The sequence below is a fragment of the Papaver somniferum genome, chromosome 9 (genome assembly GCF_003573695.1).
Source record: "Papaver somniferum cultivar HN1 chromosome 9, ASM357369v1, whole genome shotgun sequence".
Classification (NCBI taxonomy): Eukaryota; Viridiplantae; Streptophyta; class Magnoliopsida; order Ranunculales; family Papaveraceae; genus Papaver; species Papaver somniferum.
Window position 1 is genome coordinate 162,772,580 of NC_039366.1, and position 7,162 is coordinate 162,779,741.

Here is a 7,162-nt window from a genome sequence, read left to right on the forward strand (position 1 = left end):
TAACTGGCCGTTATTAACGTTGTTAACGAAAACGTGGGTACACAATACTTCTGTCAGCTTTTGTGCCTAAATAATTCATTACACTTTGTTTACACCGAATATTAACTGGACGTTAATTGACGTCGTTGGTGTGGACGGTACCTACATCAAACTAGACCTAAGGCATAATATCGAAGAGAGTCTATTCTCTTTCTTCTCTTCTTATGTTCGTCATCTCTTTCTCCCTGTCGAATTCAATTCGAAGAGAGTTTATTCTCTTCTTCTTCTTCTTCTTCTTCTTCTTCTTCTCTTCTTCTGTTCGTCATCTCTTTCTCCCTGTCGAATTCAATTCCAAAGGTCTAGATGAGTCGAGTTTTTCTTTTTTTGGGGAGTGATTCATGTAAATATTGAGATCTAGATAAATCTAAGAAGAGGATGATGAATCTGGAAACTAATTGAGAAGGAATACAAATCAGGGTTTCTCCTACCATACTTTTCTTCTTCTTCTGCAACAAACTCCTACCATACTTTTCTTCTCCGACAAACCATGGCTCTTCCTCATGAATCAGTTGAGTTGTTTCCGTCAATTTGAAAAATGGGTCTCGAGATTTCACAGGAAAAAGGTAAAATCTCTATGTCTTTCCCTACGAATCTCTTTAGGGTTTTCAGATAAGAACTGATTTGATGTTTGAAATGATTAATTTAAACTTTCTTTGGGAGAGAATATTAGTTTATGTTTATTTTTTTTAGGTTTCTGTGAGATTCGATTTGGATTGATTCTCTATGGGATTTGTTCTCACCAACAGAAGGTAATTATTTCTTACTTGGTTAAATTTAATGATTTTTAGTTTTCGTTTTAGATTATGGAACTCTAATGGAATAAGTTAAATTTGTTGCTGATTTGGGAAAAATTGTGGAATTAATTCTTTTTTGGGGGTACACAGATAGACCTTATAACAAACCCTTAGCAGAGACTCAGAAATTGAAAGGTGATAAAGGGGATTCTAGGTTAGCAACAGAGTTTTCACTGACATATTAGACCACCTCGGTTCAGTTTGTTATTTTGGATGGTGCAAACTTGAGAAACAAATTTGGGAAAAATAGTCCACAAGTTCGTTTTTCTTTGAGAATAGCCAGAACTATTTGAAATGCAACTTGGTTTCGTTCTTCTCACTGCATGTGACTAATACTTTAACATTATTTTCATATTTAAATTCTTAATCGGAAACCTGCAATTGTGTCTTGGCAGGGTAAAATCGTGCGCGTTGTTAGAAAATGAGAACAATTGTGGGTGAGAAAGTTCATATTTCAGGTGGTATCACGATTTGAACTACATTGGCTAAGATGTGCAGAACACCAAGTATTTTCCTTCTTTATTACCTTTTGTTTCTCGAATGTACCTTTGCAACAGTGTTTCCTTGACACGGCGAAGAGGTAGATCTTTGCAATTCTATATCATCCCGACCTTATCCCCCTTTTTTAATTTAGTCGAGCTAAGGCTACATCTCTCTGCAGAAAGGTACGACTGAGTTTTTATATATTTTTTTCTTCATTTGCACGCTTGAGTTTTAATGTAATGCTGATTTCAATTGCTTTTTCATCCATTTGCTTTCAGGATGTTGATAAGATTGTTACAATACTGATGTTCCTGTCGGAAGTCATTATAAAAGGTAAATAACGATCATATTAATATGATATAATTGACCATATTTCAATCATCAACCATGTTAATTAGTAAGATCATGCTTATAATTGATCTTATAAATATTTCGGTATTTGTTTCAACAATGGGAGTCTTCACTTTCTGCCGTGGTTACAATGTATGTATTACCAGGTCATATCTTTGGAAGTTAATACTAGGTTAACTAATTGAAGTTCCGAATGCATTTCATTTATATGGAGTATATTCTCCTAGAAGATAATTTTTAGAATCAAAATGGGTCCCAAGTTAAGGTGGGAGTCGGTACATCAATATTTTGTACCTGGATTCTGGATTCAGCAAAACGAGAGCATATAGAGAATGACATATCTCTACAAGACATACAATGAAATGTTAGGAGTAGATTTTTAAGACATGAACTTTTCTTACTGGATGGATTGAAGCCGTAATGTTCACATCACCTGAGTGATGAAAGAGAAAACACCAAAGCTAAGATTTATGCAAATGAATAAGTTGATCAATACCAAGGCGAACAATGAGTTCTGGGTTACCCACCTGATTATTAAGTTGAACTTTATCTACTGAACTCTATATCGGTCGTGAAACAGTTCGCCTATGTTTAGTATGTTTTTGAAGAACAATTATGTCTTTTGCGTAACATTTTCCTGAGTTTGGGTTGTTTTTTTTACATTTTACTAATAGTTTGTATATGCCAACCATCAACTTGGTTTTCTGTACTACCAACCTATCTCTTGCCCTGTGAACTCCCGAATCCCTGATTTCAGCTCATTTTGTACACGGATGATTCTCTTTTTGTACACAGGTGATACTGTCATTTGAGGTAAGGATACATGAATGGCAGAAAGGAGAAGAAGAGGAGTGTTCCCACAACTGTGAAACTAAACAACAAAGTAAACTGTTATCAACGAAAGGAAAAAAGACACGAGTCATCCAGGAAGGATGAAAGACGATGATGTAATTAAGTTTCTGTTTTAGAGTTATCATCATTGGCTGTCTCTTCATCTTGTAATTTACAATTGATGTTTTACGAAATCTACTTTAGCAAAGAATAGAGTTATTGTTTCTTTTGTTTTGAGTTATAAATGTGTAGGATTAATTTATGAACCCCATGAACATGAAAACCCGTGGAATCTCGAGTCCCGGTCTCTCTTCATCCTGTGACAAAATTTGTATATGTATTTTCTTATTTGTAGTATTTTTATTTTATTAAAACTTAAAATCAATCCAACAAAGTCCGTGTGAACGACAACCTTTCTTACCACTATTAAAATTCGATTAATTTTTGGCGCCGCCGACTCGGACTTGTGTATAGATTTGTTTTTAGGTTTTATTTTTATTATTTTTGTTTTTTTTTTTACGTCTTTTGGTATTTCTTATTTGTTTTCAGATTTGGAGCTGAGCTAAAGAAAAAGGGAGAAAGTGGTGAAAACAAAAGCGAAGCCAAAGAAGGAAAGAAAAGAGGAATCCAAAAGGAGTGAAGAAGAAGATTTTGTATATTATTTTATTTTATTTTTGTTAGAAACTGTAATTAAGGTTTTTATTTTTGTAATATTTTATTTTTGGACATTTATTTTTTCTTTTCTTTCGGACATTGAACTTTGGGACTTTATTTTTTTTTAAACCCTACGGAAGCGTAGTTTTAAATATAAACTGTGTGCAGAGAAGGACGTCGATTACGATATCGCCTCGGCCCCTCGGGTTCGTACATGACGTAGGAGTCGTGGCCCGAGTCGACTTCAACGGTTCATCCCCCGTCTGGAACGGGAGGTAAGAATTCTAAACACCCGCGAATCTCCTGTCAACGGATTTACTGGATGATTTTGTATGCCTATATGTTGAGGACCTGAAATCGGATTTAATTTTCTAGTAAAGGGCAAGGCCTGGCCAAATCAAGATAAAGACTCAGATTTCATCACCGTTTCCTTCTTTCCCGCCTTAGGAACACGTAACCTACGCGAACCTAATCCTAAATTTTTTACTAGAACAAGACCGATAGGGTAACGAGCTTAATAGGAAAGTCACTCGAGAAATATTGGTTACTCTTTTAAGCATACTTCGAAGTTCATGATGGTTTCTGTGAGTTGAATGCGTGACTGCGCCGCCTTGTAATGCGGTGAGGCCTTGGGTATCAAAGCTCTACGCAGCTTCCCTCGCCTCTATTCAACTTATTTTGACTCGGATTGATTCCAGAGGGGTTTGCTTAAATTGTAACGAATTCCATTTCGAAGGATTAAAAGCTGGTCTAGAAACAATCTAAGTGGAGCCATCATGCTTTTTGTTTGCTAGATAAAATAGGCTTGTTGTGGTCGAGTCAGCCTTCTTTGTATTTGTTTAGAATTCCCTTGCAGTTAGGATGTCGAACTGGTATTATAATAGCCAATACAATGAGTATCAGACTGAGCAGCTTGGGGATTATCCTTTTTATGACCATAGTGTGAATAGTGATTGGGAATGCGAAACTTTTGAAGGTTATGGTCCATACTATTGTGAGCCCAATTACTATCCACATACCCACAGGTTATATGAGCAAAACAATCCTTCTATTTCTCTAGAAGAGTCTCTCAAGAGTTTCAATGAGTCAACACAGAAGTTATTTATGAAAGAGACTTATAATATTCTTCTCCCAGAAGAGTCCGTAGAGCGGTCAACTAAGATATCTCTAGAAGAGACCCTCAAGCAATTTACTGAGAGTACAAATAGGATTGTGGAAAAACTTGCTCAGGATAGTCTTAATTTCTACTGTAGTTTTCCCAATACCACCCTCGAAAATAAGGGTAGTTTTTATTCACATAATCAAGATGACGAGGTTAGAATTGGTAACACTACTTGTTTTGATAAGGTTCGATCATTTTCATGTTATTATAGTGATGATTATGATGAGGATAGTATTGATGAAGAACATGAAATATGTAGGCATAGTGATCAGGAATTTGTTACTCCTATTGAGCTTTATAATGATAGTGTTTGTTTCTAGTACAAATCCAAATAATTTTAATAATTATTCACCTATTCAAAAGGATGAGGATTTGACTAGAGATACCACCGTTTTAGACGATGTAGTTCATGATCCTTTAGCCTGCAGTATGTTGGATAATCCATTAGTGATGTGCCTATCAGTGAATCGAAGGAAGTAACCATGATTAACACCTTAGTTAATGAGCCTTTATATGAAACTTTCTCTGATAATCCTTTATATGATTGTGATGATGGTTTAGAGGAAAGAGTTTACGCTGAGAATATTGTTTTAGAGTCTAGCGATTTAGAAACACTAATCTTAGAAGACCATAAACTCGTAGAGATGAGTGAGGATGAACCAGACTTAGAAGAATCAATTGACCATTTTCGGGAATCTGATGACCTAGAAATTAGGGAAGTTGTGACTAGTCTTTCTAGAGACACAAAAAACTCTAAGTTTGGGGGTGATTATCATTATCCGTGTGCTTTAACTCTTAGGAAGTTCCCTCCTGTAGGACTTGACATCTGTGCCTCAACCATCTTACAAGATTATCTTCATACACATTTTCCCGAACCTAATGATGTCCATAGAGAATCTCAGTTGTTAGAAACCCATCCTCTGGTTGATGTGGTTAACCCAGGCTATGATACCAAGATTGACTTTGTTTTCCCACCAAAAACTTTTCAACCAATTGTGGGAACATATGATTTTCAGATGTGTCGGTTATTAAGTTTTGAGACTAAATCTAATTACTTTAGGATATTAGGGTCGACACATTTTCTTAAGGAAGACCACCTCTTTCATTGTGGTCAGTTGTGTGAGTCAAATCTGATTGACTTAGAGGATCCCCAGTTATTCAGGCTTTTGTTATGCGCTTCTAAGTTCTTACTTGAGTACTTCCAGACTCTTCAGCCTGATCTTCAGAATTTCTTTGAGGAAATCCATTCCAGGAAAACTTCTTATTTAGACCCTTTTATAGAGCCTGAACCTGAACCACAACTAGATGTAGTTGTCTTAAGCAAGGGTATGTTCGGTATGTTCTGGGTCTGTTGCACTTTCCTCTTCTTGTGGGTAACACTTTTTGATCCAGATGACCCACAGTTATTCCGGCTACTTCCATATGATTCTATGAGGTGACTAATTCTTCCATTGTCTGGCTGAAGACTTTAAACTTAGCACTTCTTGGGAGGTAACCCAATATTCTTGCGACACGGTAATATTCTTCCTTATTTCTTTTCCCTCAAGTGGTAATAGTTTCTCCTTGTTCATGTTTTTAATTTTATCTTTAGAACATTGAGGACAATGTTAGATTTAAGTTTGGGGGTAAGGGAGAAACTTATAGCGTCACATAGTATCCGGTTAGCTAAGTTTACATATTGGTTCTCACCAAAAAGATAGAAATTGGAATGCTAGAGATAACAACCTATTGATACATTAGAGAAAAAGACATTGAGATCTTTGAAATTCAGGAGAGAACTTGTTCCTTTTAGAGGGTAACCGTGATGGACCTAACCATCCATGATGGAAAGGCAAGTAGGTCAGAAGGAAATGCCAGAAAGACAAAGCAACCTCACAATGTAGTCTTAGTTACTGGATTACGACTCTCTCTCAGTAGAAACTTATCATCATCAACAAGCGGAGTGACATCAAAATTTATGAAGAAAGTTGAAGACGTTTAAGGTTTAGAAGCAACAATAGAAAAGAATAATTCAAAAAATCAAAGTTGAAGACTTAGTTACAAGAAGTTACAAGAGCAAATGATATAAGTTGTTGAAGTTCATGATACCAAGACATCACAAGTTGTGAAGATCCAAATTCTAAAGTCCTTCTCTCATGGCCATTTAAATTTTTGTCTTGTTATTTTTGTTTAAAAAAAAAAATTGAAAAATGAAAAAAATGAAAAAATCATCGTTACGTTTTGTTCAATAAGGCCATAGGGAGGTAGAAATCTATAAGGCAAGTTTCAATAAAGAAATTAAGGAGAAAAGTTAAATTGTCAAGGTTCTAAGAGGTTCGAGAGTTTATCATCAACAGTTGAAGCCGAAGAAAACGTTGTTTCTACTGAGCACTATGAGAGAGTCGAAGAGAGATGCATTTTGGTTGCTTTGTTAGTCCGCTTTCGATCTGGCACAAGATCTTTCCAGTACTGGTTCAATTCATCACACGTAATTAGTCCAGCTGTGTAGCAGATGTCCCTCTCATCTTTATCTCTCTCCTAATCTTATCCAGTTGTAAATCAGCGGACGCATCTTACAATGTTTATCTAGCTGTGTAGCGGATATCTCTTTATCTAGCAGTGTTGCGGATGTGTCTCCCCTTTTCTTTAGTTAGCTTTAGAGATGGCACCTTTAATTTCTCTGGAAATTCTAAGTTACTTGGAGATAGGTTGAGAATTTGTATGTCCTCGTAGCTCTTTGGATACTTGTGACCAATTAGAAGTCATGGTTTTGTGGGTACACCTCTGGTAAACCCTCCCGAGATTAACTCGGTTTTATTTTACTAGAATAAATTTGCTCGAGGACTAGCAAATAATAAGTTTGGGGGTA

At 36.0% G+C, this 7,162-nt stretch overlaps 1 long non-coding RNA gene across 2 annotated transcripts; it reads left to right on the forward strand.

Annotated features, from left to right (window-relative positions):
- Positions 1–217: 217 nt before the first annotated feature.
- Positions 218–3,106, forward strand: LOC113308827. Of its 2 annotated transcripts, XR_003340113.1 has the most exons (6): positions 218–602; positions 730–788; positions 1,229–1,498; positions 1,595–1,649; positions 2,463–2,614; positions 3,048–3,106. It is a non-coding gene; the product is annotated as an uncharacterized LOC113308827 (long non-coding RNA). The 2 variants fall into 2 exon arrangements; XR_003340112.1 differs by lacking the exon at positions 3,048–3,106 and having other exon boundaries at positions 2,463–2,727.
- The last annotated feature ends 4,056 nt before the right edge of the window (positions 3,107–7,162 follow it).